The sequence below is a fragment of the Cetorhinus maximus genome, chromosome 11 (genome assembly GCF_964194155.1).
Source record: "Cetorhinus maximus chromosome 11, sCetMax3.hap1.1, whole genome shotgun sequence".
NCBI classification, from domain to species: domain Eukaryota; kingdom Metazoa; phylum Chordata; class Chondrichthyes; order Lamniformes; family Cetorhinidae; genus Cetorhinus; species Cetorhinus maximus.
Window position 1 is genome coordinate 81413926 of NC_135889.1, and position 22930 is coordinate 81436855.

Genomic DNA, 22930 nt, shown 5'->3' on the forward strand with positions numbered 1-22930 from the left:
ACCATGGATGATTAGTTCATCGAATGTATTCGGGACAGTTTCTGAGAACAATATAGTCTAGAACCTACTAGGGAACAGACTATTTTGGACCTACTAATGTGTAATGAAACAGGATTAATTAAAAACCCCATAGTAAAGGATCTTCTAGGCGTGAATGATCATAACATGATAGAATTTCACATTTAGTTTGAGAGTGAGAAATTTGGGTCCATAAAAATGTCTTAAATTTAAATTAAGGCTATTACAAGAGTATGGAGGCAGAGCTGGCTAAAGTGGATTGGGTAAATGGGTTAAAAGGGAAGACAGTAGAGAAGCAGTGGAAGACATTTAAGGAGATGTTTCAAAACTCTCAACAAAGATATATTCTATTGAGGAAGACAGACTATCAGAAAGATGCACCATCCATGGCTAACTAAGGAAGTTAAGGGTGGTATCAAATTGAAAGAAAAGGTGTACAATGCTGCGAAGATTAGTGGTAGGCCAGAAAATTGGGAAAGCCTTAGAAACTAACAAAAGATAACTTTAAAAAATAAGAGCAAGAAATTGGAGTATGAGAGAAAATTAGCAAGAAATATAAAAACAGAAAGTAAAAGGTTCTACAAGTATATTGCAGTTGTCTTTTCTGATATTTGGTGTCCTGCTGGTCATGAACCGCTGTCAACACTTGATGCTTGAGCCTGCCAGGTGGGATGAGTTGCTTCACCTCTCTCAGGAACCAGCCAACAGAACACACTATACTCCTCCAGGTCCTCTTTCAGCATGTCAGCAGTTTACTTGTCTGACTGGACTCTTTCATCAGATGGCACCAGGTTGGTGAATGTTGGGCTGACCAGTAGTCTACCAGCTGAAGCTCTCCGATGTCGTCTTCTGAGGTGAATGGCAAAGGTGAAACCATACATGGCTCTACCTCTCTGGATCCTGTTTGGATCTTACTCATAAGTTCATTGGTGATACTCTGCTGGATCCCAGCACGGATGTCATGGGGAATTGGGTTTGGAATGCTGCATTTTGCTTGAGGCATAGGCATAGCACCAGCCATTGCCCCTTCTCACTGGGCGGATTTGAATTTCCTCGTGTGATCAGTCTTCTGGCTGAGGGCATCAGCATTCACATTACTTTTACCCTGACATGTATATAATCTGGAATCAGAACGGAGTGGAAAAAAATAAATAAATAAAAGCAAAAAACTGCGGATGCTGGAAATCCAAAACAAAAACAAAAATACCTGGAAAAACTCAGCAGGTCTGGCAGCATCTGCGGAGAGGAGCACAGTTAACGTTTCGAGTGCGAATGACCCTTCAACAGAACTAAGTAAAAATAGAAGAGAGGTGAAATATAAGCTGGTTTAAACGTTAACTGTGCTCCTCTCAGCAGATGCTGCCAGACCTGCTGAGTTTTTCCAGGTATTTTTGTTTTTGTTCAGAACTGAGTGAGTTCCATGACCCATTGGGTCTCTTTTGCTCCAAGCTTGGCAGATGTTTGAAAGGAGCTGAGCAGCTTGTTGTCTTTAAACTCTTCAAATTCTGCACCAATCAGAGTGTCTCTGAACTTCTGGGAAATGGCCCACCTCAAAGCTAGCAATTTGAGGCTCATACTGGAATAATTCTGCATATTTTTCTAATTCAACTTGAGACTTCAACTGGCATAAGCGATAAGCCGATAGAATTAAAAGGGGCCAGGATGAAGCCTGTAACATTTAAAAAGGCCAGAATAAAGCCTTTAGGATTTAAAGTAGCCAGGACAGGGCCAGAGGAAAGCCAGGACACAAGGCTAAAAGTAGTGGAGGTTGAGGGAAGTGCATGACAGGTGTGGTTGGCAGAAACCTGCTTCCTGGATATAATAGAAAGTTCCCAAATAAACAAGCAGGAAGTGAGGGAGAAGCCTCACCTAGTTGAAGAGTCTTAGGGGAGTGCAGTGGAGTCTGGGCAGCCATTTGAGGGCAGTAGTGTCCCAGAGGATATGGGGCAGATTGGGAGAAAATCCATCCTTATGATGAAGGAAAATGGGAAGATGATATGCCCTAAGAAAAACGCACTTGGAAAACCACAAGGGAAATACAAGTGCAGCCATTGGGGAACTTCCCACTAAAAGATCAAATGGTCAGGTCTAAAATCCAAATCCCAAACCCCCAGAAATCCAGCAATTCAGCTTGAGGACAAGATCCAGGAGGAGATTCCAGACACCTTTAAAAGGATTTAGGTACAGGTTATCACCTACGGTCATCCTAGAAATAAGAATCTTCAATGGACCAGAAAATAACCTATCTAGCCCATTGGTTGTGGAAGGGGCCATTGAAAGGTAAAAATCTGTGCAGACAGAGAAATTTGCATAGTACAAACATATTAGAATCAATTTGGAGAGACAGGATGAACGGTCACTTGAAAGGCGCAGGTTGATCAGGGACAGTCAGCATCGTTTTGTTAGGGGAAGATCGTGTTTTACTAACTTAATAGAAATTTTTGAGGAAGTAACAAGGAGGATTGATGAGGGTAGTGCTGTGGATGTTGTCTACACGGATTTTAGGAAGGCATTTGACAAGGTCCCACATGGCAGACTGGTCAGAAAAGTGAGATCACATGGGGTACAGGGGAAGGTGGCAAGTTGGATCCAAAATTGGCTCAGCGACTGGAAACAAAGGGTAATGGTTGATGGATGTTTTTGCGAATGGAAAACGGTTTCTAGTGGTGTTCCACAGGGCTCAGTGTTGGGCGTTTTGCTGTTTGTTGTATATATTAATGATTGGGAGATAAATGTGAGAGGTATGATTAGGAAATTTGGAGATGACACAAAAATTGGCCGTGTAGTTGATAGTGAAGAGGATAGCTGTTGTCTCCAGAATGATATCAATGGTTTTGGTTGAGTGGGCAGAAAAGTGGCAAATGGAATTCAGTTTGGAGAAGTGTGAGGTAATGCATTTGGGGAGGGCAAACAAAGCAAGGGAATACTTAATAAACAGGAGGATATTGAGAGAGGTTGAGGAAGTGAGAGACCTTGGAGTGCATGTCCACAGATCCCTGAAGGCGGCAGGACAGGGGGACAAGGTGGTAAAGAAAACTATGGAATGCTTTCCTTTATTGGACAAGGTATTGAATACAAAGGCAGGGATGTAATGGTGGAACCACATAAAACACTGGCTAGACCACAGCTGGAATTTATGTACAGTTCTGGTCACCACATTACAGAGAGGACATAATTGATCTGGAGAGAGTACAGAGAAGATTTACAAGAATGCTGCGAGGGCTTGAAAATTGCAGCTATGAGGAAAGATTGGATCGGCTAGGGTTGTTTTCCTTAGAACAGAGGAGGCTGAGGGGCGACCTAATTGAGGTGTACAAAATTATGAGGGGCCTAGATAGGGTAGACAGTAAAGACTTGTTTCCCCTGGCTGAGGGGTCAGTTACCATGGGACATAGATTTAAGATGATTGCTAGAAGTTATAGAGGGAACGTGAGGAAAAACTTCTTCACGCAGAGGGTGGTGGGCATCTGGAATCCACTGCCTAAATCAGTGGTTGAGGCTGAAACGCTCAGCTCATTTAAAAGGTACTTGGATCTGCATCTGAAGCACTGTAACCTGCAAGGCTACGGACCAGGTGCTGTAAAGTGGGATTAAAATGAGCGGCTAGTTCCTTTTTGAACCTTGTCTGGCCGGCACAGATGTGATGGGCAGAATGGCCTCTTTCTGCGCCGTAACTTTTCTATGGTTCTATGGGTCTATTTCTCCTCTGTAGCCTGTGAAATGCAATTTCTTCCAGGCCCCTTGACCTTCCCCAGAACCCACTGCTCACCAAAGACTGCGTGACTGTGGTTATCAAAACACCCAAAGCACTACAAATCCTAGTCCGCAAGACAGAACTTAACTGGAAATTTTAAAAGCGAAAAAAGAGATAGAAGACACTGGAGCCCTAAATACAAGCCTTCTCCCAGCCAGACCCCAACAGCCAATGAAAATTCAATTACACTTCCCAGGAGGGATGATAAGAAACCTAAGCTTAAAGAAAAAAAACTGTTACAGACAACTGCAATATAGAATTGAGGTGTGAATAGTAGAATGAGTGTCCAGAAATAATGATCCTATTTCTCTTGCTTTACTATGAAAGCAATACAAAACAAAATGTATTCAAGGTTCCATTTTTCCCTGTGTGGCAGAGGCATATCATGCCCAGTGAAGACATTTCCTATTCAAAACTTAAAACATGGACTGAGTTCTTATATAATTTTTCAGATCTTTTATTTAAAATTGGAGTGACAAGACTGTTTAAGATGGCTACTGAGGTCAGGTGACTTTTGCAATTTCTGCCTCAAACCTTGCAGAAAGTTCCTGTTTGAATAACTTTCAATATCCTGGGGGTTACCATTGACCCAAAACTGAACTGGACTGACTTTATAAATACTGTTGGCTACAAGAGCAGGTCAGAGGCTAGGAATCCTATGGCGAGTAACTCACCTCCTGACTTCCCAGAGCCTGTCCACCATCTACAAGGCACAAATCAGGAGTGTGATGGGATATTCTCTACTTGCCTGGATGGGTGCAGCTCCAACAAAACTCAAGAAGCTTGACACTATTCAGGACAAAGCAGCTTGCTTGATTGGCACCACATCCTCAAATATTCACTCCCTCCATCACTGGCAATGGCAGCAATATGTACCATCTACAAGACACTGCAGGAACTCACCAAGCCTCCTTAGACAGCACCCTCCAAACCCACGACCACCACCATCTAGAAGGACAAGCGCAGCGGACACATGGGAGGGCCACCACCTGGAATTGCGAATGGAACTGAACTCTGGGCAATCATCAGCAAACATCCTTGCTTCTGATCTTATGTTGGAGGGAAGGTCAATAATGAAGCAGTTGGAGATGGTATGTCCAGTCTGACAGCTATGTTCCTTAGGCCAACTTGCTTAGTGGTAGTACTATCAAACCACTCTTGGGGATGGAAATTGAAGTCCCCCAACCAGAGTAAAATCTGTGGCCTTGCTACCCTAGTTCTTTTTACCAAGTGGTGTTCAACATGGACAAATACTGATTCATTAGATGAGGGAGGGCAGTAGGTGGTAATGAACAGAAGGTTTCTTTACGCATGTTTGACTTGATGTGATGAGACTTCAAAGGGGTCTAGAGTCTGTAGTGTAAAGGGTTAATGTTAATTATATTAATAGACAGTTTACATCATCAGTGATTTAAGACAACAGAGCCTACTAAGGGATGATTGTGTGTGAAACCTCATGCTAAGCCTTATCCTAGATATAGTTAAAAAAATGTTTAATAAAAAGTAAAGTTTACCAACAGCCTTGTCTCCAGCAGCTTCTATCAATCCTGAGCTAAGACCCACAACAATGATAACAGCGAGTCAATGTTAAGGACTCTTAGGACCACTCCCTTCTGACTGTAGTCCACTGTGCTGCCACCTCTGGTAGGTTTGTCCTATTGCTGGGCTAGAAATACTCAGGGATGGCGATGGAGGATTATGGGACGTAGGCTAATAGGGATAATTCTGAGAGTATGTCTCTATCAGGCTGTTGCTTAACTGATCTGTGAGACAGCAATTCCAATTTTGGCATAAGTCCTGAGTTGTTAGTGAAGAGAACTTTGTAGGATCAACTGGGCTGGACGTGCATTTGTTGTTTTTAAATCCAGTGCTTAGGTTGAAGTTGAGTAATCCATCTGTTTTTATTCTTCTTAAACTTCTTTGTGCTGATTTGTTACAACTGAGAGGCTTGCCAGCTACTTCAGATGACAATTAAGAATCAACTACACTGTTTTGGGTCTGGAGTCACATATAGGCCAGACCACACAAGGATGGCAGGTTCCTTCTTGAAAATACATTGTGAACTATTCGGGTTTATACGATAATCTGATAGTTTAATAATCATTATTTTATTCCAGATTCCTTTAGTTTAAGAACTGAATTCAAATTCTAAATGGTCATGGTGGCATTTGAACTCATGTCCCTAGATTATTACTCCAGCCTTCTGGATTCTCATGTTTTAACAGGTTTGAATCTTTGAAAAGCAATGTTATGTATTGGCTAAATAAAGAAAGAGCAAGTATTTTATGTAAAGCAAATGCTGGAACCAGATGTTGCCAATTTAATGTTTGGATAATTGATGCCCTCTGAAATTTCACTTTCAATGATAATTATATTAGTAGAGTTATGGTTTGATCAAAAAAAACCTCAATGCTCTATTGGCCTCTAGTGGAAGAAAGATTCTATAACATTTAATTTCATACTGGGACAGCTGCTTTCATTAGGCAATTTTAGGCTTGTTACTTCCTTATTTGGACACCAAGCCAACAGAAATATTACACATAAACAGACAAATGCACATTGGTATTAACTTTTGTGCTGGTAACAGGTTACCTGGGAGAAGCAGTAATGTCGTACAGAGATTGCACTATAAAGGTATCTGATGCAACAGTTAAAAACAAACTTTGGCAAGGTGCCATTCAGAATTTTATGATCAAAAAGCGTTGATCATCCTGTTATCAGGAAAGCCATATTTTACCTTTGTTCGGTGTATTTTCGGGCTGGAAGCCGAACGCTGGCCAGATGACTGCAACTCCCGGCATGCCCGGGGTCTCGCCGTCAGCCCCGCCGCGAGGAGACAGGCCGCGCATGCTCGGGTTCCTGCGCCAGCTGCGGGGATTGGGCAGTGTGCTGGTGTGGGGCGTTGCGATGGAGATAGGACTCACATTGATGTAAGCGCAGAGAGAGATAAGGGGCAGGCAGGCCCGCCCCATGATGGTGCAAAAATAACAACCGTGGGATCGGAAAACGAGCAGACACATCACCCCCTCTGCACGTTGCCCTCGAGGTGGCTGTGGTGGGGAAGAGACCGTTGTTCACCTCCTTGTGGATTGTGCCTTTGCAAAGAAAGTCTGGAGAGAGATGCAGTGGTTGCTGTCGAGGTTCATCCCGAGCAGTTCTGTGACACAGGACTCTGTGCTCTACGGGCTGTTCCCAGGGACACACACCGAGACAAACATCAACTGCAGCTGGAGGATCATCAACTCGGTGAAAGACGCGCTTTGGTCTGCCCGAAACTTGTTGGTCTTCCAGCACAAAGAGTTGTCCCCGACCGATTGTTGCGGACTGGCACAATCCAAAGTCCAGGACTACGTGCTGAGGGACGCACTAAAGCTTGGGGCAGCTGCCGCAAAGGCGCAATGGGGAAGGGTCGCTGTCTAAGACCTTTCTGCCACAGCGCACCGAGAGACTGGGAACTGTTTAGAGCCCCTCGGGCTGTACAGCTCAAAATGAAAGGCTGTAAATGATTGTAATATTGTTTGTACTGATGCACCTGGTGATACATTTTGTAAAAGTTTAACCTGGATTGTACCCTTGTAATGGTGTTTTTGAAATGGTTTGGAATGTGATTGAAGATATTTTATGAATAAAGTATATTTTTACAAAAAAAAAGACACATCACAGATTAGTCAGATTTATTCGGGCGTTGAAAAGGCGGCAGGAGGTCTCCGGCTTCGCGCTGCTGGGGCCCCAAGGCTTCTTCTTAGCTCAGTGGAGCTGAAGGGAGAAAAATAAAACTGTCTGCCGGAGAGCCAGAAGTTGGGGCGAAGAAGAGCTTGTAAGCAGCTGTTGTCTGCTAGAGAGCTAGTTGGCAGCAGCGCAGCTGAGAAGCTGGGGCCATGCCTGTGTATAGACACGAGAATGTGGCCTGGCCAACACAAGGCGGGGGCACAGCCTCGGTAGGAGGTTCACTTAGCTGGGAAAGGTGACCAAGAAGGCTGGACCTCCGAGCAGATTTGAAAGTGGCCTGTTGGGTTAAGATTGTATATGTGGAACTCGGGTAGAGTAAGCTGCTGTCAGTTGGAGATCAGACTAGCTCCTTGAAGGAGTGAAGTTAAAATTCCTTGTGAGGAAGTTAGAGTTTCTTAGAGGATTTTGTGACTTTTTTCAATCATGGGTTGTGGGCATCCCTGGTTAGGCTAGCATTTTTGCCCATCCCTAATTGCCCTTGAGAAAGTGGTGATGAACTTTTTTCTTGAACCGATGTAGTCCATGTGGTGTAGCTACACCCACATTGCTGTTAGAGAGGGAGTTCCAGGATTTTGACCCAGCAACAGTGAAAGGATGGTGATAAATTTCCAAGTCAGGATGGTGTGTGGCTTGGAGGGGAACTTCCAGGTGGTGCTGCCCTTGTCCTTCTAGATGGTAGCGGTTGTAGGTTTGAAAGGTGCTATCTAAGGAGCCTTGGTGAGTTCCTGTGGTGCATCTTGTAGATGGTACACACTGATGCCACTGTGCGTTGGTGGTACAGTGAGTGAATGTTTGTGGATGGGGTGCCAATCAAGTGGGCTGTTTTGTCCTGGGTGGTGTCGAGCTTCTTGGGCGTTGTTAGAGCTGCACTCATCCAGGCAAGTGGAATATGAGGAGGCAGGAGATGAGTAACTCACCGCAGGATTCCTAGTCCCTGACCTGCTCTTGTAGCCAGTTCAGTTTCTGGTCAATGGTAATCCCCAAGTTGTTGTTAGTGAGGGTTTCAACGATGGTAATGCCATTGAATGTCAAGGGGGCAATGGTTAGATTCTCTCTTGTTGGAGATGGTCATTGCCCGGCACTTGTGTAGCACGGATGTTACTTGCCACTTGTCAGCCCAAGCCTGGATATTGTCCAGGTCTTGCTGCATTTGGACGTGCACTGCCTCACTATCTGAGGAGTTGCAAATGATGCTGAACATTGTGCAAGCATCAGTGAACTTCCCCACTTCTGACCTTTTGATAGAAGACAGGTCATTGATGAAGTGGCTGAAGATGGTTTGGCCTAGGACACTACCCTGAGTAACTCCTGCAGTGATGTCCTGAAACTGAGATGATTGATCTCCAACACCAGTTCGTGGTTAACCCAACTGACTTACAGTGATGACTGTCAATCTGGGTGGATTGCTGAGAAATTCAGGGAACCCGTCTTGGTGGTGCTTGCCATTTAGCGTGCAGTTTATGGTGTGTTCAACCACAGTTTGCCTGTTAATTCATATTTACTTTATGTTAATTCTGTAATTTGGAGTATAAAATTGAGTATTACCTCTGTTTTGTTGATTTTTGTATAGTAAAATTTATTCTGTTCAAAACCTTGGTATCTTGTGGCTTTATTCTCTTAGTGAGTAACTGGGATTTCAAATTTCGTCTACTTTAACTAAAAAAAAGGTGTCAAGTTTCTAGAGTGTTGTTGGAGCTGCACTCATTGAGGCAAATGGAGAGTATTCCACCACACTCCTGACTTGTCCCTTGTAGATGGTGAACAGGCTTTGGGGAGTCAGGAGATGAGTTACTCACTGCAGAATTCCCAAATTCTGACCAGCTCCTGTTCTTTCTTCTTCTGTTGTATGGCTTTAGGAGCAGAAGCTATTGCCACAGTTTCAATGTTAAGTTCCCTAACCAGTCCAATGCCCTGCTAGAGAGCAAGTGTAATTCCAGGGTCTTGATGCTCAAACTTGAGTTGGGGGCAAGATGTTATTATGTGCTCAGTTAAAAACAAAATACTGCGGATGCTGTAAATCTGAAACAAAAACAAAAATAACAAAACATTAACTGTCTTCCTCTCTGCAGTTGCTGTCAGACCTGCTGAGTTTTTCCATCTATTTTTGTTTTTGTTATGTGCTCCATGGTTTGGTCAGGGTTTCCACAGTTGCAGCCAGGTGAGCTTTTGAAGTGCCACTTGTACATCAACTGGCCATGTCTACTCTGTATTCTAGTGAGAGTTGTTCACATGGTCCGAGGAAATTGAAGCCTGCTTGTTGATATGTTGGATCAGAGACTATTTATTTGAGAGGGTGTTTTCTACCCAAGCGTTCCTTGGGGTTTCATTAGCGTTATGGAGTTGGAGATGTTTGCTTTGTGCCCATTTCATAGAGCCATGCTGTGAGTGGTCTTGAAAGTCTCTATGGATGGGGAGATCCTAGTTATTTGTCTGCGTGTTTCATTGACTGGTGGGAGGGGCAATATTTGAGAGGATTGGTAATCACTGAATTGGAGTTGATCTCAGAGTTCCAGAGTTTATCCTCATTACTGAGTGAAGTTGTTTGTCAGTGTGTTTGGTGTGACAGCTTGAGGCTTATGCTGGTGCACAGTATTCAGCTGTTGAGAAGACCAGAACTACAGTAGAAGTATGAAGGACAGTGGTTTTTGCACCCCAGCTTGTGCCAGCGAGCTTGCAGATGATGTTCACTTGTGTCATGGACTTTTCGGCAGTCTTTCGGATGTGGTAACGGTAAGTTAGGGATTGGTCAAGGGTCACTCCAAGATAGTAGGAATCGGGGCATGCCACACTTTTTCTCCACAGGAGGTGACATTTAGGGTTTTGTGTTCCTTGCCACTTTTCCAGGTGGAATGCAGAGATGATAGACTTGACTGGGTTTGGTTGCAGTTTGGGGTGTATGATGGCAGCCACCTTGTGGCTCACCCTGTCATCATAATAGCGATTGAATGCCCTTTACAGGTCCCCTGGTTAATGGAGCAAAACTTCAAAAAAAAAATCAGCAATGGCAATACTATTGAATGTCAAGGGAGATGGTTAGATTTTCTCTTGTTGATGATGGTCATTGCCTGGCACTTGTGTGGCATGAATGTTACTTGCCACTTATCCGCCAAACCAGAATGTTGTCCAGGTCTTGCTGCATGTGGGCACAGACTGCTTCAGTATCTGAGGAGTTACAAACCACACTGAAGATCGTGCAATCATCAGCAACATCCCCACTCCTGACATCATGTTGGAGGGAAGGTCATTGAAGCAGCTGAAGATGGTAGGGCCTAGGACACTACCCTGAGGAACTCCTATCTTGGGGCTGTGATGATTGGCCTCCAACTATCACAAACATCTTCCTTTGTGCTAGGTATGACTCCAACGAGTGGAGATTTGCAAGGGTTCCTTGGTGTCACACTTGGACACATGCTACCTTGATATCAAGGATGTCGCCTTGATGTCACCTCACTTCTGGAATTCAGCTCTTTTGTCCATGTTTGGACCAAGACTAATGAAGTCTAGAGCCAAGTGGCCCTAGCGGAACCCAAAAAAGAGCCACTTGGTAGCACTGTCTATGACACCTTCCATAACTTTGCTGATGATTGAGAGTAGATATGGGTCGTTATTTGGCTGGATTGGATTTGTTCTTTTTATGGACAGGACATACCTGGGAATTTTGCACACTGTTATAGCAGACATGACGTACAAAAACACTCCCTTCTGTTCATCACCATGTACACCCTGACCCTAAGGAATGAGTGACTGGCTATCTTCAAGCATCTCTCACTGCTGTAGGCGATGTCCAGGCCAGTCATTCCACGTGGTGCCTTTAACTGCAACATCAATGTGGCTGGACAATCGGGCAGGTGCCAACAACAAACTGGATGCTCCTTCCAAATTTCTGATTGAAATTATAAGAGCTGCAAAGCTGTGTGACATCTTCAGCAATGTGTAGATGGAATGGTGTGTAGATACACCTGGGATGAGGCCAAATGGATCCGTCCAGTTCATAATGGACGACCTATTTGTGTCCTGAGTGCTTGCCATCAGATCCACTGACAACCAGCCAGTGCTCTTCCTGACTACTGCCCCCTACTGGAAGACCAGAGCATTATCAGGAGGATATGGAAGCTGAAGTTAAAATTGTTGACCCCAAAAAACATTGAGGAACTCAAAAGGGGATTACAAAGGTTGGAGAACTGCAAAACTCCTCTTTGATTCCCTGGCATATTGGTGGAAGTGATAAAGGTGAACATCAAGAAGTTTGTCATCTTCAAAGGTGTTCTGAAGATAAGATATAGAGAGAGTCAGAGTGAAATGCCCTGAGTGCAGAAAACCATGCAGAACCTGCACCTGATGTGGTCGAAGTGGATCAATGTCAAGGAGGATCTCCAAGAGATGTAGAGTCAGCAGGCCTTGCTCTTTGCCAAGGAGAGCTCCAAGATCATCATCCAGTCCAAAGTCTGCTCGATGGAGCAGGATGAGACATACTTGCCTTTCCCCTTCAAAAGGTATACAAAGAGCCCTCTGATTAGCAACCTGAAAGAAGACGGCTGCTTGGTAATGTCACTGTAACCTGACATACTAGGGATCAGCAAATCCTTTTGTGCAGGCTGAATGACCTGAAACCTACTGACAGCACAGCATCCCCAACCTTCCTGTCCTCTATCATGGAGATCTTGGATGACAATAAGTTAGAAAGTCCGGGCAAACCACTAACTGGACGAGCTGACAAAGACCATCCGGTCCTTTGAGATTGCTTCCAACAGTTTACTGGCTGAGTTATATTCAGCTCTGGGGCTGGAGCAGCCCAGACATGCTGGAAGTGTATGTGAATATGCTTCTGGCTGGCAGCAGATTGAAATCCATGAGGAAAGGCATCATTGCCCTCATCTGTAAGTAGAAATGGAAAAGGGTGGAAATCCAAAATTGGCAGCGTATTTTACTGCTTAAGGTGGACTACAAAATTCTGTCCAAGGTCATTGAAAATTGGGTCAAGTCTGCTCTGGAGTTGGTGATTCACCCCGATCAAACTTGTGCTGTACCCGGTAGGCAAATCTCTGATAGCCTCATGCTGCTCAGGAATATGATCACTTGCATGCAAGACAGGGGGTTGACACCTGCCTCATCAGCTTAGACCAGTTGAAGGCCTTTGAAAGAATATCACAAACCTATATGATGGAATTTGTGGGGGGAATCTGCAATTGTATCCACTGCTCTACACAATTATAATAGCGCAGATTCAATCAATGGGTGAGAATTGGAAAGCTTCCTGAACAAATCTGGAGTTAGGCAATGTTGTCCTCTATCCTCTGTCTTGTTCAGATTTTCTATTGAACCCTTTGCCGCATCCATCAGGAAAGATGCAAACATAAGAGGGGTGACAATCCTAGGTAACAGAGGCACACAGGTCAAAGCCTCCCTGTACATGTATGATGTGATATCTTTTCGGATCTTCTGTTGATTCATGGACTGATGAGCATCTGCAATCAGTTCAAAGGGACCTTGGGAACCAAAATAGATCACCAGCAAAACACAGGCCATGGCCATTGGGAACTGTCGTCCCCTGGTCATGAAGAGGTTCGTGTCCATAATGTTATTGGAAATTATTTTTTAAAGTAAAGTTTAGTGGTGTCTGTGTGTGTGTGTATCTTAATTGGATAAAAGCCAGCTAGTCTGGGTGCTTTGATGTATAGAAAGAAGTAGGTTTGAAATTGTAATTAGATAAACATAGGGAAGTGTAGAGACAGGTGTTAAGGGTGTGCATTTGCATTTGTTGAATGAAGCAATTCAAGAGTGGGAGTAAAATCTTGCACCTAGCCGGGAGATGCCAAGCAATGTGTTTATATTACTCATAAAATTAGTGGGATGAAAATATTATTGTTAGGAGGTGTAATGTTACAAGCCAGGTGATACAATGGAAAATTTGCGTTCAAAGGAAAAGCTGTAAACAGAAAGGAGTTTGTGTGTGTAAGGCAGAGGCACTTAAGATCTAACCAGCCTGTACGCCTGCAACTGTGCTTGCAAGGAACTTCGTTTTGAATTTGTACGGTCAAATGTGCTTTGGGGCCTTTTTGAATCTGAGTTTTACTATTGCCTTAATAGGGGTGTAACTGAGAGTCAGGTCAATTTGGGGATTTGTTAAAAAGTTGTTATAGTAGGAATTTGTAGCTATGTGTATGTATTTAATTTGTTAAATTAATAAATGCTTAATTTAGTTTTATATAAAAAAACTTCTTGAGACTCAGTGGTCTTATAACTGCTGAATTCAAAGCCTGCATCTTGAAATATACAAATTGTAAAAATGGATTATGGCAGTTGTTTCAAGTTTCCCTCTGGGATTTGAGCAACTCAGCCTTTACCATCGGCTGTGTCATAATACCCCTTCACTGTCAGGTTAGAGTATCTAAAGGTGCTGAGGATATGGTTCAGAGGGGCTGGGGCGTGTATCAAAACTGAGAGGAACATCTAGCCATGGTGAAACAGAAGTTGGTCATGAGAGATTGACAGTCCCTCTTCATTGCGGGTAAGAACCTTGGTCATCAGGTGTGAGGTGAACTTGGTGTTGCCATACGTGGTGCAGGACTGGCCAATACCCCGCTCTAGCACATAGGCGGTCACCCAAGCCATATTTCACTTTATCTGGAGATTGGATCATGTACAAATCTCTAGATAAAGAGGGAAAAAACCCAACATCACACCCATTCTGGTGCCCAACTTTGTGTGATTGCAACAAGTTGTGTGTAGGTCTTCAGAACGAAAACACCAAATGTCACAACTGAGGTTCTATTTGTCTCCGGTGTTGCGAAGGATGGATCTGGCCATGTTGCCACTGGAGCTCCATTGTGTTGGCCTGTGCCATAGTACCCGCCCTTTATGGGGAAGTTAATTTAGAAATACACCTTTGATCACAAGGCCATCAGGCAGTGGTCCTTGAGGCCCTGCAGGAAAAGGAAATGGTGAATCTTATCGGATGGTTCGCTGAGCAGACTGTCAAAGCCATTTACCAGAATGCCCTATCTCAGAAATTTCAAAAAAGCACAAAGACATAGCTTGGCTGGTGGTGATGAAGGCAATCCCTGTCAGATGCTTCATGCACACCTGAGTCTCAGTGCTACTGTAGGCTCTTGTTGAGGTGGCTGCAGTGAGGATGAGTCTGCCGCCCACCTCCTTCTGGAATCTGCCTTTGAAAGCAGATCTGGAAAGATGCAGTCGTTTTTGCCGAGGTTCATCCTGAGCAGGATTTTGTTCTACAGGCTGTTCCCAGGGACGTACAGTGAGACAAACATCAACTGCTGGAGGACCATCAACTCAGTGAAAGATACTGTTTTGTCTGCCTGAAACTTACTAGCCTTAAGAGATATCCACACTGAGTTTTGCAGACTGGCACATTCCAAGCTTCAGGGCTATGTGCTGAGGGACACACTAAAACTTGGGCTCAATTGGGAAAGTCACAGTTTAAGGCTCACCTGCCATAGTATACCCAGGGGTGGGAAACCATGTAAAACTCCTTGGGCTGTATGTTTGACTTGAAATGTAAATATAACCTGAAACTGTAAGCATAGCAAGACACCTCAGAGTGTCACTCTCTGCACTGAACAAAACTGATTTTGTTTTGCACTTCATGTAATGAGACATTTGAAGTTATATACGTTTACAAATTTTATGAATAAAGTATATTTTTGGGAAAAAAATTTCCATATTGTGTAGATGCCAATGTTGTACCTGTACTAGAACTGCTTGGCCAAGAGTGCGGCTAGTTCTGAAGCTTATGTCTTCAGTATTACAATCGGGATGTTGTCAAGGTTCATGGTCAGTGCCTTCAGCCCTTTCTTGAAAGCACGTGGAGTGAATTGAATTGTCTGAAGATGAGCATCTGTTGATGCTGGGGACCTCGGGAGGAGGCTGAGATGATTCATCTACTCAGTACTTCTGGCTGAAGATGGTTTTAAACACTTGAGCCTTGTCTTTTGCACTGATGTGCTGTGTTCTGCCATCATTGAGGATGGGGGTATTTGTGGAGCCTCCTCCAGCTGTTTAATTGTTCACCACCATGCATGACTGGATGTAGGCAGGACTGCAGAGTTCATATACACATGCAAAAGGACAAAAATGGCATTGGAAGTGTATGGAAGTAAGAGAACTGAAGAAGGAAAGCTTGCCTTCATTGCAAGCGGAGTTTTAATTCTTGAAATAAATTGGTAAAAATATTCTTTGGACCAAGACAAAAGTGATTTGAGAGCTAATGTGACCTAAAAAGATGTGTGAAGTAAATTACATTACCAAGAGTTAAATGATATTGGAAGAAATGCTTTTGTAATGGGCCAGATTGGATTAATGGTGCATTTAATAAGTATTTTATATTAATTTCAAATCCAGTACTGAAAAGTAGTTATGTGACTGTTTAGAAGATATCATGACTTTATTTTCAAAGTTACGAATTTCTTGATGAAACTTGTATTAATAGTGGGATTTGTGTATTTCTTGTTTGCTTTAATTTTTTTGTTGTTCTGTTACTGTTTGACTTAAATTTAGCAGAATGGGAAGTTGTCCACTAGGTGTCAGCCTTGGCTGAATGGTAGAATACTTATTTCTCAGTCAAAAGGTCATTTGTTTAAGTTCCACTCCAGAAATTAGAGCACTCTACTGCAGTACTGTGGGGTTTCTACACTATTAGCAGTGCCATCCTTTGGATGAAACATTAAACCAAAGTTTCCTTCACATTGCACATGAAAGATTCCATGGCATTATTCAAAGAGAAGCAAGGGATTTCTCTCTGGTATCCGGACCAATCCTTATCCGTTAACCAACAGCATTAAAAGAGATTATCTGGTCATTATCTCACTGCTGTTTATAAGATCTTGCTATGTGCACATTGATTGCCGTGTTTCCTACATTGCAACAGTGACTAACTTGAAAAGTAATCAATTGGCTGTGAGGTGCTTTGGGCTGCTCTGAAATGGTGAAAGACACAACATAAATGCAATTTTTTTTCTTTCATTATTAGTTATCTGGCTGAAAGCATTGGCATAATTGTTCACAGCTGATACAAAGATTTGTTTGAGTTAGGATCTTAAATGAGAAGAAAATCAGATCTAGATACAATGAAAGAATGGGAGGATATCATTTCACACAAATAAATGTAGTGTTATGCACTGGGTAGTGCAAATTCCAAGCATGTGTATGCCATGTAGGAAAGAAACCTAGGTATTACAGTACTTGAATTTTTTAAGATCTGTGCCACAAGGCTATAGGAAAAGAAAAGAGGTTAAATTGCTAGGATAATCCAATACATAATTTTCTACACACCCATCACCTACCTACCAAAGACCTCATCATTCAGTACTCAAGACTTCAATCCATAGACGGATGTAGCACTGCTGCAAGCCTCATACCAACAGCTCTCACTGGCACGTTAGCAGCTATTCACTATGACAGCCCCATCAACCAAATATATTACAGTACGCTCACTGACACACTTCCCTCTTTGCTGCAGGAGAAGGTGGTGCATAACAGGATGCAGCAGGAAATGATTACATGAGAACAAGTACACTTAAATGAATTAGCCACATGGAGAGAATGCTGGCCATCATAGGAAGGGGTATTGCTGAGCCCATGGCTAATGATGGGGTTGAAATGATTGTTAATGAGGGTATCTGCATACCTAATTTTCCTCCTCACATCCCTCACTATCTTCTGACTGAGAAGCAGCCGTTGGTGTGAGAATGCACTTCTTACTTTATCCTCTTTCTCACCACAACCCTGTTCATTTTTCATTTCAGATTCCCAAGAGCAGGAACCTTCCTAGTCAGAATAGGAAGATGATAATAAAGATGAAGAGACACCATCACTCCATAGTAGCCACGTTACTAACGCTTCATAATTTAGAGGCTGGAACAGAGGAGGAATCTGCACATGGTGAGGCACTGGGCATGTGGGAAGGAGCCAGGGCAAGGGGAAAGGATAGCAAGGTATCAACTTGCTAGAGGCTGAGGTCACACATTGCAGAGAAATCAGCTGAGGAATTTTTTTAAAAAGTTATTCATGGGATGTGAGCGTTGCTGACATTTATTGCCCATCCCTAATTGCCCTTGTTCAGATTAGTGAACCAGATGGGATTTTACAACAATCAGCAATGGTTTCATGGTTGTCATCAGACTTTTAATTCCAGATTTTTATTGAATTCAAATTCCATCTGCCATGGTGGGATTTGAACCCAGGTCCCCAGAGCATTACCCTGGGTCTCTGGATTATTAGTCCAGCGATGGTATCACTATGCCATCACCTCCCCGAAATGATGGGGTAGGTTACAAAAGAAGTGCTGCAGCAGAAGCTCATACTTCTGCTATTGTGGCTCTGGATACTGTTGTTCAAAGAAGAGGCCTGGATGCCACAGCAGCCCATCAATCTGTTCTCAAACAGATCAGTAGGATTGCTGGGGTGCTGATCCACGAGGGTAGCAGTGGCTCCAAGGAAAACAAACCTTCTGTCCTCTCTTCAGTTGATAGCATTGTGCTTCCACCCAACACTCTGCCAGTGCCCTTGCTGTTGCATGTCCACCAGGCAGCCCAGACTGCTGTTGCCCATGTTAAAATGGTGCATTTGAAGCCAAGCCTTCTACTTTCAGAACTGTTCAAGGTCCACCTCCAAGCCCATCTGCAGTCTCCCCAGTTGAATGTTAGCCATGCTGCAGCCACTGGATTAGCACCTCCTAGAAGCACTAGGAGAGGCAAAGGCAAACAGATGACAGGCACTAAGGGAATGACCAAGGTTGATAAGTTTTTTTTTGTATACATAATGTTGCGATTGAATTTGTAAATTTGGTTTGCAATGTGCAGCTTCTGTTTGTATGTTGTTGGACAGAGAATGATGTGCTGGTCAGTGATAGAAGAAAGGTACAGAGCATGCGACTATTAGTGAATGGAAAAGTGTAGATGAGATTACTGGTATCGTTCATTAATAATTTCATCATGTAGAGCCTGAGTAGAAAGGGGCTGACTATGCTGTAGCTTCAATTCCCCTTCCTGTTCCTTTACACCCTGTTCCATTTCCTCCTCCTCCTACCTTCTCCTTCTTCTCTTCTTCCTCACACACCTGCTCCTCAGCTTCTGGTTTGAAAAGTGAAAGGCTGACCCCCTCATACTGGTCAGGTTACGCAACATTCAGCGTACTATCGCAAATAATACCAGCTCTGTGGCAGGGAACCTCCTGAGCAGTACAGGCAGTAGAAGTGTTGTTTGAGGATGTTGATGGTCTGACTAGCTGACAGGAAACAGAGATTAGGATAGGTGGGTCATTTTCTGGTTGGCAAGATGCAATGAGTGGTGTGCCACAGGGATCAGTGTTGGAGCCTCAACTTTTTATAATTTATACAAATGACTTGGATGAAGGGATTGAAGGTATGGTTGCTAAATTTGCTAATGACACAAAGCTAGGTAAGTTGTGAAGTAAGGAGTTTACAAAGGGATACGGATAGGTTAAGTGAGTGGGCAAAGATCTGGCAAATGGAGTATAATGTGGGAGAAATTGTAGAGCTCTGAGACGCAGAGGGATTTGGGTGCATGAATGCAAGAAAGTAATTAGCAAAGCTAATAGAATGTTATCATTTATTGCGATTGGAATTGAATACTTAGGTCCCGTTGAGAAATTGGTTTGCAACTGACCGCAGTGTGTGGTCCTTGAAGGGACTGCTGGACGCAGAAAGATAAGATTTCAGTAGCCCCACCCCAATGATTCTGTCTTTGAACCCTCTCGCACATTGTACTTTTAGAGGGTTGTAAGAGTATCTTTAATCAATACTGTCACCCCCTTCTGCTTCTATTTTACTTCACCCATCTAGCTGAAGTATTTTGCAATGCTTCTGTGGAATATGTTAAAGTGCTAAATTAATACAATTAAAAAGATACATATCTTATAGAAATTAACTGTATCAACACAAGAGGGCACTTTCATACCATTTTACACTGTCAGCAATTTTTTAAGCACTTGATAAACCCTATCTAGTAGTTTTTATTACAAATGTATATTGTTTCTGTTTTGTTTCTTTTTTGTCTTTTTCTCCCTTGCTTAACTTTAACACAGGGCGGAAGCAGAATGTGCAAAGGCCTGGGTGGATGTGCAATGCCAGGGAGCATGAGCCATTTTCCAGACCTCATTAACATGACAGTAAACCAACTCCCATCTGAAGGTGAGAGGAATGGCTTGGAGGCTGATGGTGGGGGAGGGGTGGAAATGGGATGTCAAGCAGCTGAAAGATGCTTCTGGGGACTTGGAATGTTGACAGGCCCGGAGGATATTTCAATATTCACGAGGCCCCCATTGGGTGTGGAGGTTGCATAAACAGTTTCAGAAACATGGGAATTAAAATAGTCGCTATTTTAATACATTTCCCCAAAGTGAGCAGGGTTTAAGTGAAGCCTATGGTTCCATTCCCAGTGTGCATTTATTAAGCTAGAGCTTCTATGCAATTGAGGAGACAGATACTGAAAAATTATCTGCACACGTTTATAGCAGAGCCCATTTAATCTGAGTTGCCCCATTGTTGCAGTAATCCAAAACTAATCTCATGCCTTATTCTCTTTCAGCATCTTGTAAATTCCTCTGCTGAAAATGTTTTCACTTTTCCCTTAAAACATTGCAATGTGCTTTGCTCCTATTCATTGTTGCAAGTGCCCCATGCTGTAACAATCTGTTACTCCTTGTGGAATCATTACATTTCTTTTGGCATTGCAGCCAGGTCCTGATAAAAATGCAGATGGCATTCAAATGTTAGGCTGTATTGTGCCAATTTGTCATGATAATTGTCTGCTGTATGAGGAAGAGCACCTCCTTTCCATTGTTGACTTGTTCCACCAGCACCTCCATAGAGGTATCTGAGAAACTTGGGTGCTGATGGAACTCATGTTAGCCGTAGAAAATCTCTCAGGCCATCATGCTGCTTCCCTCCTTTGCCCGCAAAAGAAGCACCTTTCATTTAAGCTATTGTCTCAAGAGTCCATAACATTGGCCAATTAGCCACATCCCAAACTGCATGTTGCCAAGAGGAATGCATTTTGCGTTGGCGGCTCACCTCTATGAAGTTAATGACGGGGAACCCAGAAATTGGGACAGATCCCCCTCCACTCCTCCATGTGGTCTTTGCTCTCAGCCACCTACTTCTTACCATTTCCTATCGGAGGAATAAAATCACCCCTGTTGAGTCTCCAATCTCTTAACAGAGCTGGGGAAATTTGAATACAATGTAATCAGGTTTGCCAGGAGTCCTGAAAGATTTCCAGAAAGCACTTAACTGCTTTGTTTACTTCCTAGCAGTCAGTTATATAGCAACACTGACAAAGTTCTGTCTACCCTCTCAGTCAGGAAAGGGTAGGACTGGGAAGAGTAAATCACTATGTAAAAAATGGTGGGAAAATCCAACAAGGTCAGAATAACTTCCTTGTGCCTGGTAGCTTGATAAATGTCTGACAAATTGAATGAGTAGGTTCTGACTCAGAGATTCTTTTCTAAAAGAGACTGATGGACTCACACAAGTACAAGAAATAGGAGTAGAATTAGTCCACATGGCCTGTCGAACCTGCTCCTCCATTCATTATAATCATAGCTGATCTTGGGTTTCACCTCCACTTTCCTGCACGCTCCCCATATCCCTTAATTCCCTGGGAGACTGAAAATCTTTCTATCCCAGCCTTAAATGTATTCAGTGATGGAGCATCCACAACTCCCTGCGGTAGAGAATTCCAAAGATTCGCAATTCTTTGAGTGAAGTAATTTCTTGTCATCGTGATTGACATCCTTGAGGGGGATTTTTGCCGTGTGCGTTTACTTGAACAGCCCGCAGAAAGGCGTATTCATACAGCTGGGACACTTCTAGTCGAGGTACCAAGTTATCTTCCACAATGCAAACTATTGGGATTCTATTTTCTTTGAGATTTTCTTTGCTTAAAAAAGTGATATTTTTATTTTTATTTTTCCTGTTGAATTAGTGAGAATCGCAATTTCTCTTTTAATGACAGAATCGTTTTCCTGTCCTGCTGTTGGCCAGCAAGGACAGTACCTTACCTTCCATGTTCAGATTTGTTAAGAGGGGGGTAGTGAAATTGAGCTCGCTAGCACCCATTTTTGGGTGCTATGAGGCCCCCTAAGGTTCCAAAATAGCATCCATGGCTCACATGCTTACTTCTGATGCAAAGTGCACCAGATACTATATTGTAAATGGGCTAGTGCAAGTACATCATAACACCCACCAGGAGAGTATAGAACAGGCAGCTCATGATGCCAAGCAGTGTGGAATGCTGCTTTACTGCCCGGGAACACACATCTGATGGCAACAAGGACCCACCAGCACTATTACAAGGGCCATCAACTACTTACTGGTTAGTTTTTGTATTGTTTCACCAAAGGCTGTTGCTGCAATTCTATGCATTTTGGGTGCATTTCCAAATTTGTTAAAAATTTCAATAATCTACCGGGAGTGTTGTGGCTGGTGCGGAAGTATTTTTCTGGTGACTTAAAAGCTTGGGCGCGTATTGTTGACAGTCAATGGCAAGGAGACTGGCAGAGGTGTGAGCACGAATGCTGTCAACCAGAGAGAGGACTGCAGGTTTGTGTTCTATGGAGCCATTGCCACTTTCCCAGGATGATACCTAAGCAATCCAATAATCTGTTGGAGAACTGAGTGCTGAATTGCTGTGATAACCCGCAAGCCCCTTTGAAGAGTTTCACCCAAAAACCTGATGGCAGCAGTCTGAACGTTCACTGCAACACTCAGATGTTCAGAGATTGCTACTAGTGCTGCAGTGGAAGCTGAGACATCTACCATTAAATGCTAAATCGTGGTTGGTTCCACAAGTATATTGACAGAATCTTGTGGAGCTGTCGGGGGTCTCGCCTCCCAGAAGGAAAAACGTTTTGGACCAGTACTCTTATTTTCCAGTTTTTACAGTTTTTTGCCTTCTGGGCTGCCATTTGGGGAGCTGGCAAGAGACCCACATTGCCTCTTTTTGAGAGAGCCTGGTGAACCATTAGCCAATTAAGCAGTTGAGAGGTCACCGGTGGGCCTTTCCCTGGGGTTAGGACCCCAGGGGCAGAGGTCCTGCCTAATAAGAGCTGCCGGCCAATCAGAGGCCAGCAGCTCTTTAGCTCAGCAGTGTCACCAGAGAGCTGGCGGCTGGTGGAGTGACAGCCACCAGAGGCCCAGGATTGTGGAGCCACCTAGGCCAGAGTTAAGTAATGGCAGTTGGGGTTTCGTGGGGTGGAGGCCATGGGGCAGGAGGGTGTAGGGGAGGTCAGCAGCAAGGGTTCTCAGGCCTCCCCACCCCCCTCAATGTTGGGTCCCAAGTTCCTCTATCAGGCACTGAGTGCCTTTGCAGGAGGAATACCCCCACCTCCTCCCCGCTCCCAGGAGATGTCAAGCAGCCCACAGAGGTATACGTATCATGCTCTCCACAT

General features: G+C 43.6%; 1 protein-coding gene across 3 annotated transcripts in view; it reads right to left on the reverse strand.

Moving 5' to 3' along the window:
- The window catches only part of csrnp3 (cysteine-serine-rich nuclear protein 3), a 264969-nt gene extending 258294 nt beyond the window's left edge, over nt 1–6675 (reverse strand). For all 3 annotated transcript variants that reach the window (XM_078552313.1, XM_078552309.1, XM_078552312.1), the window contains exon 1: nt 6510–6675. The gene's annotated coding sequence lies outside the window, so the exon portion shown is untranslated. The remainder of the gene's footprint in view (nt 1–6509) is intronic.
- Between the last annotated feature and the right edge of the window lie 16255 nt (nt 6676–22930).